Consider the following 11,218-nt stretch of genomic DNA (forward strand, 5'->3'; position numbering starts at 1 on the left):
TGTACAGCAGGCATCAGGGGCGTTTGAAATTGATTTACAGGATAGAAAAAGCGCAGTATCTCACAATTCTCCGCGGACACATGTACCACGCCGTAAAGGAAAGGAGGAAGGTGGAAGTGAAAGAAAGGGAGAGGTGCCGTAGTGGAGGGCTACGATCCACCGCACTATAATGGTTTTCGAGTCGTCGCACTTTAGTGGTCCGAAGTGCTCTGTAGAATTTTAACTCTCGCTCTCGAAAGCGTGACACCTCTGCTGACGACCTTCTGTCGACAACGATGAGGCATTATTCCGCCTTAACAGTTCTTCTGGCAAGTAACTAATAGCTACCAAGTATTGGCCACGCGGTGGGACGTTGTAATCTACCAAATCAACTGCGCGACGACCGCTAGCAGCTACGAACTGAATAACTACAGATATAGAGCCAGGGGCTAAGCACATGCATCCATATATGACGCTGCAGAACCTGCGTTCTGGAGAAGGCTAATTTTTTGTGCTCTCTCACCACAAAAAAATTATGCCTGCACGTAATCTGCCCACAATAAAGGATAATTATTGCATTCCTGTGATTACGTGCAGCTGTTATGCCTGTTAGCAGGAGAGTCCGAAATGTAAAAGGATCGTACTTTTAAATATATAGCAAAGGGGCGAAACACACAGCCGCAGGACATGCTTCTAAAGAATGAAAGATGGCTTAGCACTGCTATGCCTGGATATACGCAGCGAAATGCAATGACTACCTCGGAATCGATGGAAAGAGACTCCGCCTTGAGAGCGAGCTGACGCGGTTCACCTCGGCTCCGTGTTTTTCGAATTGTGTATGTGGATTTTAGACCCGATATGGCCTGAACCCACTCGAAACGGTCAGTGAAGGTGTTCGGCACCTGTTTGCAACAATTTTATTTTCGGCTCGCTGTTCGATTCGAAGCTTTCAAGGACTAGCGTTTCTGACGGGCTAAGCCTAATCGACGCCCTCGGGGCCCACCACGACCACGGCTGCTCCCGGGCCACAGCCGGACGGCGCTGCCGCCACAGCCGGGCGGCGCTGCCGCCACAGCGCATCCGGAAGATGTGACCTTCAAAATTTTACGCCCGGCGACCTTCAATCCGTGCCAACCACCGACTACGACCCCACAGTCAAGCCAAGTTACAAGGCGTTCCGATTATCCGCCATTACCGGCGGGTCACGAGCAGATGGATGCTGCGCCATACTACGTAACCAGCCAAACCCTGACTCCGACACCACAAACGCCACAGGTTACACCGACTACAACCCCACAGTCAAGCCAAGTTACGAGAAGTTGTGATTACCCGCTCTTACCGGCGGGGCATGAACAGATGGACGCGGCGCCGTACTTCGCATCCAGCCGAACGCTGCCTCCGACGCCACAAACGCCACAAGCTACAGGGAGCGTTGATTACCCGCTATTGCCGACGGTGCAAGAGGAAATGGATGCCGCAGCTCTGACTGTCTCTGCAAGCCCTCCTGCTCAGGTTAAGACTACAGGATGCAGCATGACTTCAACCTATCGCAAGCGTCAAGTGTCCCCGCAACGTCTGCACACAGAACGGGTGAGTCGTCCTCATTTCACTGTTCTGATCAGGCCACTTAACAAAGTGCATGTCACAAACATCCCGAAACAGGCTATTACCAACGCAATAGAGCAAAGCGCTCCGTCTCAGTATTTTTCGGATATGGCCATTCTCCGCTTTGATTCTGCTGCTAACTGCATCCGCATAACTGTCAGGGACGCTGAGCATTTCAAGAAGCTGTGTACATTGACCCGTTTAATCGCGCGAACGCGGGATTCTGTCCAAGCGTTCGATGTGGACACGTCCCCACTGAAGCAGCCTGCGGTTGGCAGCACGCGAGGTGTGATCAGAATTAGAGAAGGCCTCACGATGGACTATATCATGGCACATCTGCGCTGCGAGACAGCTGAAATCACAGACATACGCATGCTCGGCAAGACAAATTTGCTACTTCTGACCTTCGCATCAGACGCATTACCTTCTCGGCTAGTATTCGACTACGAGATTACACGAATCCGTGAATACCGCCCGCGCCCAGTCGCATGTTATAACTGTCACCGCATCGGCCATGTAGCCAAATACTGCTCGTTTCCCGCCGTTTGTCGGGATTGCGGTAAGAACCCGCACCCTGAGGACCCCGGCTGCAAGCAGTTTCCTCATTGCGTAGCCTGCGGCGCTTCCACGCATATCGCCCTGAGTGCCCAGTGCCCGGCTCGAGCTTATGCAAAGCCTGTCGACAAATCGGCACCTAAGGAGTCGGATGATCCGAATACGCATCAGGTGACATCCTCACATACTGTCTCCAAACATGTATCATATGCTGAAAAGACCTCTTCTCCAGGTTTAGCCGAGGTCATTGAGAGCCTCAGAGCAGAAATATCTGAACTACGCCAGGAAAATCAGCGTCTCCGGGAGATGATAACTAAGGACAAGATAACAATGGACACCCGAACTCGTTCCCAGACTCCGCAACGCAGCCGCTCACAGAAGGGCCGCAAAAGCCGTTCGCCTACCCGCCGGCCGCAACCGGTCACAGCGTCTGATTCCGCCTATACCCACATGCTCGGGCTAATCCGACAGGAACGCGCCCAAGAGACACAGAAGCTGGAAGAAACTCTGCGAAAGGAAGTTAATGCAACTCTTACTGCTGCCCTCACTTCCATGCAGAGCCATCTGCAGACTATGTTTGAGGAGTTCCAACGTACCACACTCACAGAAGATAGTAAGCGCCGTAAATCTGTGCCCCTTTCATGAGCACTATGGCTCATGGGATTCAATGGAACTGCAGAAGCTTCAATCAGAACGGTCCTACCCTTCGTACAATTGTGCCTCAGCGCCGTCCTCTTTTCATACTTCTTCAAGAAACGCGCGGTCCTTGTAAAATTCCTGGTTACTGCACTTACCAGACACCTACTATCCAACATAAAAACGGCCGTTCAGAGGGACAGGCGGCCGTCTTAATCCGAAACGATTGTCCTTCCACTCAGCTCTCGCTTCAATCCCTTTGCTCTTCCACTCGTGAGATTGTTGCAGTAAAAATCTTCCCCCCTGGCCAAAAACCTTTCGTCGTAGCATCGGCCTATTTCCGGCCAGGTAACGTCATGGTAGAACCCTGTTCCTGGCTCCCTGACCTTGAAAACGCAGCACACCCTTATCCTATTCTTATTGGCGGAGATTTCAACGCACATCACGCAGCCTGGAGCTCATCTTAGCCTAACCAACGTGGTAAACACCTATATGACGCCCTTGATCAAACTCTTCTTACCCTGTGCAACGAACCTAACGTGCCGACCCGTATCGGTCTCCATCCCTCTCAAGCAGACACTACACTGGACCTTACATTCTCATCACCGCGTCTTCTTCGGCGCTGGGAAGTCCTTTCTAATTCTTGGGGTAGTGATCACTTGCCCATCTTGCTCACTCTCAATCGTAAATGTCTTCGCGTTCGGACAACACGTTCGTTTTTCAACTGGGACAAGTTTCGTGCTAATACTACGACCCCCTTCTCGGATATTGACTCCTTTCTGTCTGTACTCCGAGATGCCCGCACTCAAGCTCTCGAATATATCCCCTGTGACGATTCCACAGTTGGCATGGATGCTCACCTGGCTAACCTTTGGCGTCGCGCAGATCACCTCACGCAACGTTTTCGGACACGCGGAAAACGTCACAAAGATCTCGTGCTTCTTCGACGACAATTCAAGCTTATCCGGGCATACCAGCTTCACCTGCAAAGTGAGGCTTGGCACTCTACATGCGACCGTCTTGGACAAGTACCGGGCCTATCACAACTTTGGCGCATCTTTCGTGGCCTAAATGGCAAGGCACGCGGGGCACCACCTCTCGCCGATCTCCTTCTCAATGGCAACCCGGCTGATGTTGAAGATGAAGTTATACGCACCTTTTTCCCACACGCCAGCCTAACGCCTCCACCAGCAGTTTCCATTTTCCCAGTCGGAAACCCTGATCCAGACCTGGATCGCCCATTCTCAAAGGGAGAACTGCAAGCAGCCCTCGGAAGAGGCCGAGCTCGCGCCACACCCGGGCATGACCGAGTTAGTTGGCAGGAGCTTCGCAATCTCGACTCGGCAGCCCAGGATGCCCTTCTCGACATCATTAATTCTTACTGGGAGACCGGAACGGTACCGGATAACCTCAAGCTTTCTCTTATTCTTCCTATCCCTAAACCTGGCAAAAACCCTCGACTTCCTAGTAATTTGCGTCCAATTGCACTGACTTCACATCTCTGTAAACTCATCGAGCGCCTGCTGCATACTCGGATTAGTCACTACATTGAATACGTCAGTCCTGGATTTCATCCAGCTCAAGCCGGCTTCCGCCCTAACCTTGGAACGCATGACTGCCTTTGGCTTTTGCGAAGAGTTCTGAATAGAGCTCATCGTAAAACGCTACCTGACTATCTCCTGGCTGTCGATATACACAAAGCTTTTGACAATGTTCGCCATGAGGTTATCCTGGAGGAACTCGCCAAACGCTTTCCTAGTAATCGTGCCCAAATCTGGATCCGCAATTTTTTGACATCTAGACCCATTCAGCTACATGGCAAAGCTCCGCGATGGGTGCCCAAAACCTATTACTTGGATAGGGGTGTACCTCAGGGCTCCATTCTCGGACCCATATTGTTCAACTTGGCCATGACACGCGTCGCCGAGAATCTGGAAATCAGCACAAGCGCAAGATTCGCTATATATGCCGATGATATTACCGTCTGGACTGAGGCAGCGGATTACGTAGACAAATATTCTATGGAGACTTAACTTCAGGCGGCCCTTCTTTGCCTTGAAGATACACTAACCAAAATTGGCCTCGAACTCGCACCACATAAAACAGAATTGATTAGTATCGACGGAAAACATAAAACCAACCCCAGTATGCAGATCCATCTTCACATCGGAGGCAACACCATCACCTCCTCAAATGGGCAAATCCGCATTCTTGGCCTGCCCATATCAAGCTGCAACAGCCCCCAGAAATGGGTTCATCAGTTACAACGCCTTTGGCCAGCACTGCTACATACTATTCGTCGCCTGTCCAACCGGCACGGCGGAGCGCGGCAGCATGCCTGCCGTGCGATGGCCAGAGCAGCGGCGGTCGGAAAAATCGTCTATGGCACACCGGTCCTCCAACTGTCGAAGACTGACTTCGCTAAGGTCGAACGCCTTCATCGCGCAACACTACGCACTATTACCGGTCTACCTAAGCACACTCCTATAGCCGAACTTGAGCGTTTGGCCGCTCTTCCACCGCTCACTACCATCGTTACCGAGTCACAGACGCGTCATCGAATACGTCTAGAGAACACAGTCCAGGGGCGTCGCCTGCTGGCCTGGGATGAACAGCGTAACGACAAAACACCAGCCCTATATGCATCACTTCCCCCTTGGGAGATGCCAGTAGTCACACGCGTCCATCGCCGACCTATAAACCGCGATTTTGTCATTCCCCGGGAGCTCCTAGCTGCCCATCACCGACAAGAGCGAATCCCCGATACGACTGACATATACACCGACGCATCCATTACAAGCGAATTCGCATCTATGGCCTGGGTATGCGATGACAACCCTTCCCTTTCAGGCGCTTATGCCTGCCATCTACCTCAGGGTACCCCTCTTCACGCTGAACTCCTCGCGATTTGGGGAGCCTTGTCAGGAGTGCCTTGCACCGGAACTGGGTCACTACGTATTCTTACTGATTCCTTTGAAGCTTACAAGGAAATCGCTACTCCGGGTTCACAAGATGCAACAGCTACGGCTATACAGCGCCTCCTTAAACGCCACCAACTCGCGACCAGAACTGTCGCTATTCACTGGACCCCAGGTCACTCGGACGAATCAGGGGGCAATGCGGCGGCACACGCCGCGGCTGCCTTGGCAGGTGGGATGTCCACATTTACTTCCCCACCCCCCTTGCTTCATCCTTATTCGACCTTGGGCGGGCAACTCACCCCTTCTCTTGCCCTTATGCACTATACTCGGACCAGTCTTCGTAGCCTCAGTCAGCATCGCATGCAGGTGGCTACACCAGACCCACCTTTTACGAGAAGAACCCACCTCAACCGAAGTCAAGAAGTCTTTTTGAATAAGCTCATCGCCCATGCGGCGTACACGCCACGTATTATGGCCCGCTGGCGTCAGTATAAGGAGGAAATGATTACGTGCCCCCACTGTACGACTCTAACCTGCGGCGGCATATCTCATTTACTTTGGGAATGCCCTGCTTTTTCTACTGGACGCCCCGAGATCGAACCCTACCGCCTGAACTACCGTTCCCTTCTAGAAACTGATGCTAACACACAGATGATATTTGCCAAGTATGGCTCGCTTAGTGGCCTGGTTAGAGCAATGTGATTCGAGTGACGACCTAAACAATGAAGATTATGTCTACTCCCCTTTATCCCCATCCATGGCCATGAGCCTTCCCATTCAATAAAGGACATTCAATCAATCACCTCGGAATCAGAGGAAGTTGATTTCTCCGCTCTTCTGCGCCGTTCGCCAAAAGCTAAACTCTCCTTGGCTTCCATGTCGAGCGCGTCTAAGTTCACTGGCGTTCTATAATTCGTTTACAGTGCCCGTATTCAGAGTTTACGTCGTTATCGAAAGTGTCGCTATCTCCCCGACCTCGAATCGTCTCATTGGTGGAAACGCCGGAACATCGTGTTGCCACCTTTTCCGGTTCCGTAGTGGCAACACCCGGTTCTGGCGTTTCGATCAATCAGATGTCTCGAGGTAACGTGAGATAGCGACAATTCGATAACGACGCAAACTCGGAATACGGGCCCATGAAAGGAAAGGCGCATCATCTGTCACTCGCGGAAGGCAAGAAGCGCCGCCAGGCGACGTTGGAGCGCACTCGTTTTGGTCCTCATAGCTGACGGCAGATGGGTGACGTCACATCCTTGACGTCAGCCTAATTGAGTGACTTCACTATTTTAGTATTTGGTACTTTCAAATTGCGCGACAATCGCAGTATCTGTCACGCGCGGAATCCCGCTATCATCCTCAAGGTAGAAAAGCGAAATTATGAAGAGCAATGGAAGAGCGTTTCACTACCCGGGGCGTGACACAGCGGTGAAGCGTTCGGCTCCATAAAACAAGTGATGATGTAGACGTGAACGTACGCAGCGTCGCGACAGAGTAGACGCGTGTACCTGGCCGTACTGGCCAGCGCTTCCAGCAGCCAAATCTGCTAATTCATTTCCATAAATATAATTGGTTCACAGGAAAGGAAAGGCGCGGTAACTGTCTCACTTGTTTTCTGTGGACACCGCAACCGCGCCGTAAGGGAAGGGAGGAAGGTGGGAGTTAAAGTGGAAAGAGAGAAAGAGGAGCCGTAGTGGAGGGCTACGGGGTAATTTCGACCACCTGGGAATCTTTAACGTGTGCTGACATCGCACAGCACACGGACTCTACTTCGTTTCGCCTCCATCGAAACGCAGCCGCCGCGGTCGGGTTCGAACCCGGGCACTCCGGCAGTTTCATAGCATTGAAACTTCAATGCTTTTTACAGTATTCCTTTTCTTTCATTACCTTGGCAAGTGATGCTTTCATCCAAAAATGCTATGCTCACTCTGTTCAGAATCCCAAGTTACAGGGTTTTGAGTCACATGGTTTTGAAGTCGCCACTTCAGAAATTGACAAAGAGGTCTGTACTCCTGTTTCTGAAGTAGCAGCTTCAAAGATGTTGAACTCATAAACATGATAATTTTACCTACAGTGCATTCTTTGACGTCATGACAAATCAAAGACATAATTCAGTGAGTTCCATGCAGCAAAATTTCATGAAAGCTCTTACAAAGCAAAAACAAACAAAAAATCTAGACAAAAGTTCACATCAGGAGAAGCGCTCATGAAAAGATTATGCGAGCATGTTAAGCGTGTCCGCATATATGTTTCAAGAAAATAATCGCTAAAATAATCATTCAGGTAAAGGATAGCACCGAGCATTTAACCTATTACACATGAAGACCGACAGGCAGTGAAGGCAGAACATGAAATCAGTTCACGTTATTTTTCTTAAAAAGGCCATTTGCGCAGTTTTCTTTATGCACTGTCTCTGTAATCCCACAGTGGCTGCTATTTGTGTTTGCTCTGACTTCTTCTGATGTTTTGCCTCATATTGTGCTCTAGTGCTTTGGAGGTGCCTGGAACGGTGCCCACAGGTCTCTCATCTCACTCCTTCTGGAGCATAGCTGTTACACACTAAATGAACAACCCCGCCGGGGTGGCGCAGTGGTTACGACGCTCGACTACTGTTCCCAAGGACGCGGGATCGAATCCCGGCCTCGGCAGCAGCTTTTCGGTGGAGGCGAAAAGCAAGGCGTCCGTGTGCTGTGCGATGTCAGTGCACGTTAAAGAACCCCAGGTGGTCGAAATTTCCGGAGTCCTCCACTACGGCGTCTCTCATAGCCTGAGTTGCTTTGGGACGTTAAACCCCACAAACCAACCAACCAACTAAATGAACAGGCACTCCATGCATCTTTTCATACATCGCAAGCAATTGCACGTTGTACAATATTTGGCCATCTCTGCACAGTGACAATACGAATTGCAGCTCTGGAGTTTCTAAGCCCGAATCAATGAAAGGATGCACATTGCGCGCACACGCCTCTCAGTCTGTGTGAGGCAACATGTGCACGTGACACATGCATGATGCCGACATCTCCGTCAGCATGGCGTGATGGTGTGCTGCCACTTCAGCACCAGCAAGGAATTGCACTTAGGAAAGACAATTTATCTGCCCTACTGCACTCACTAAGGTGTGCGGAAGGCATTTTGTGGGGACGCATTTTCTTGCACGAAAGCATTTTATTTTTTTCCCCTTGACAATGTACCATTGACTAGTGCATGCCACTGTGCAATGTGGCTGTGGGTCGCGGTTCGTGCTTAAGTTAATCTTTTTTTTTTACGTCTTTATTTCTGCTTACGGTAGGCGTTTACCTTGCGGCAGAACTAAGTTGCTCTAAGCGAAGTACATGGGCTGGACGGTTGGCACAACCTTAATATATGAAAACCCAAGGAATATGCCACTGTAGTCCACTACTGGCCAGGAGTTCACAAGCATGAGCTTCACATAAAGCCAGATCCAGTGACCATTTCTGGGCAGCAGGCCGAGCAGTATGCAAAGCAGCCTCCCAGGAAGAATGAGTGGGATGGGGGTACTGCCTGTGGGGAAGGATATTCCCATTAGGTACTGGAAAAGTGTGTATTGAGTGTGGTGAGGGTGATGTGTTTGCCATTGGAAGATATCCAAGGATGCGGAGAGTAGAGATAAGAGGAATGGGTGTGCCATTGAGCAAGCCAGTGATGGGAGGCCACGCCCCGAGGCAGAACAAGCAAAAGCTCAGATTTGGTCGGGGAGCAACTCAATCCAATTTCCCGGGCGTGGGTCTCCACCGCAACCACACCTGCCTGGAAGTGGCCTCCATATCCTCAAGATTGCCGGTAGTCACCCATAGGGTGACATCATCGGCGTAGAATGCATGCGACTTAACGGGATAGTGCATAAATCACTGCCAGTGGGAAGAGAGTGATGTTATAAAGAAGCGGAGACCAAACAACCTTGACGGGTTGCCAAAAGAGAAAGAAGGGGAAGCAAGTTCACCGTATGAGATTTCGGCTGTGCGGTGGGCGAGGAAAGCGGTGATGTAAGCATGGACATGGATATCCGACATGGAGGGATGTGACAGCATTCAGAATGACGGCGTGGTGTACGTTGTCGAATGAAGGATGGCTCGAGGCTTGAAGTCCAACCTAGCTGCTATTCGCCAGGTCGTGCGTGCGTGACCTGAACGCTCCGTGTGTGCTACCTTGGACGTATGCTGATGGACGCCCCACCCCGGCAGCTTGTGCATTGTGTCGCGTGTGCGATCTGCTTACGACAGGACGCTACGTGCGCGCGACTATGTGTATACAACCCAATAATTGCAGAGGCCGCTGGCGCGCGAACAACGCGAACTCGTCCTTTTTCGTATTTTGTAAATAATGTACAAAGCTCCACATGTCCTTTCTTGCTATCGCTCCCCTCTGTAGTTTCCCTCGCTATTCTCTCTCTATTCCATTTTCTTTCCCGCCGGCCGCAGCTTGGGCGCTTCAGATTTTAGATAGCAGTTGCCGCTGCCGGCAACACTCTTTTCCTTTCTTTTTGGTTATTTAATAAACCATTACCTCCACCTCAACCTGTTGCGCCGTCAGTTGCATGGGAATACCGGCAAAGTCTTCGGGAAACAGGTTTCAAGAACACGGTCCTAATGCATTCAATGGGACAACACTAGCAAACAACGCGTGCGGGGCCTCATCTGCTTTGCTCTGCCTCTTCCCGCTGCACTAGCGTCGGCTGATATGAGGACCCGGCTGTACTTGATATGGTTATGGGCCGAAGATGTATAATTCATTTGAACAAATGAACAAGTGCAAATGATTTTGTACCACTTGCGGATGCTATCAAGTACTGTTTCGTCATCTACCAAACAAATTTGCAATATGTCTGAATGGGCTTTTATTCATCATGCATGGTACAGTGGACTTTACAGCGCTTTTCCTCCGTTCCTAAAATCTCTCGCGGCATGAATGACCAGCCCGAGAAGTTTGCGCGCTCTGCATATGCTACTGTACAAACGTGACTGTGCAAATAGAATTAGGTTAAAATCCCGCGTTTTAGCCGTTTTAGCCAGTAAATTATGTCATGAAGCAATGCGCATCTCGCCAACGTATATATTGACGAGACTAGCTGCATGCGCAACTCCCACCATTGGGGCTGTTCGAGGGAGGGTTGTCCGTATTTCTGCCGTCGCTCGCACGCTTTTTATGCGAAAATTCGGCTTAAATTATCATCATTAACGTATTATTAATCTTTTTACACACGCAAGACTCGAACAAGGCAAGAACGTTGAGTTAAACGTACCTGCCTAGTCGGTCTTCTTTTCTTTTTTTTTCCCTGGTTTCTGCCATTGCATGGTTCTCCAAACGTTGCCCACGCTTTTCGCATTCAGCTTGCTTATCCTTTTGATATAGCAGCCGCATATATCACGAGGACAACGCTAAACATTGCGAACGAAAGGCCGAAAGTCGCTACATCTTGAAGTTAAATACACGGCTGACCAGCCCGGCCACCCGACTTCTGGGACGACCGGTCCAACTTTTTAATGTCGTTTTAAGTTCGTTTATTT

Source organism: Amblyomma maculatum, chromosome 4 (assembly GCF_055883805.1).
Source record: "Amblyomma maculatum isolate TAMU_Amacu chromosome 4, ASM5588380v1, whole genome shotgun sequence".
NCBI lineage: Eukaryota > Metazoa > Arthropoda > Arachnida > Ixodida > Ixodidae > Amblyomma > Amblyomma maculatum.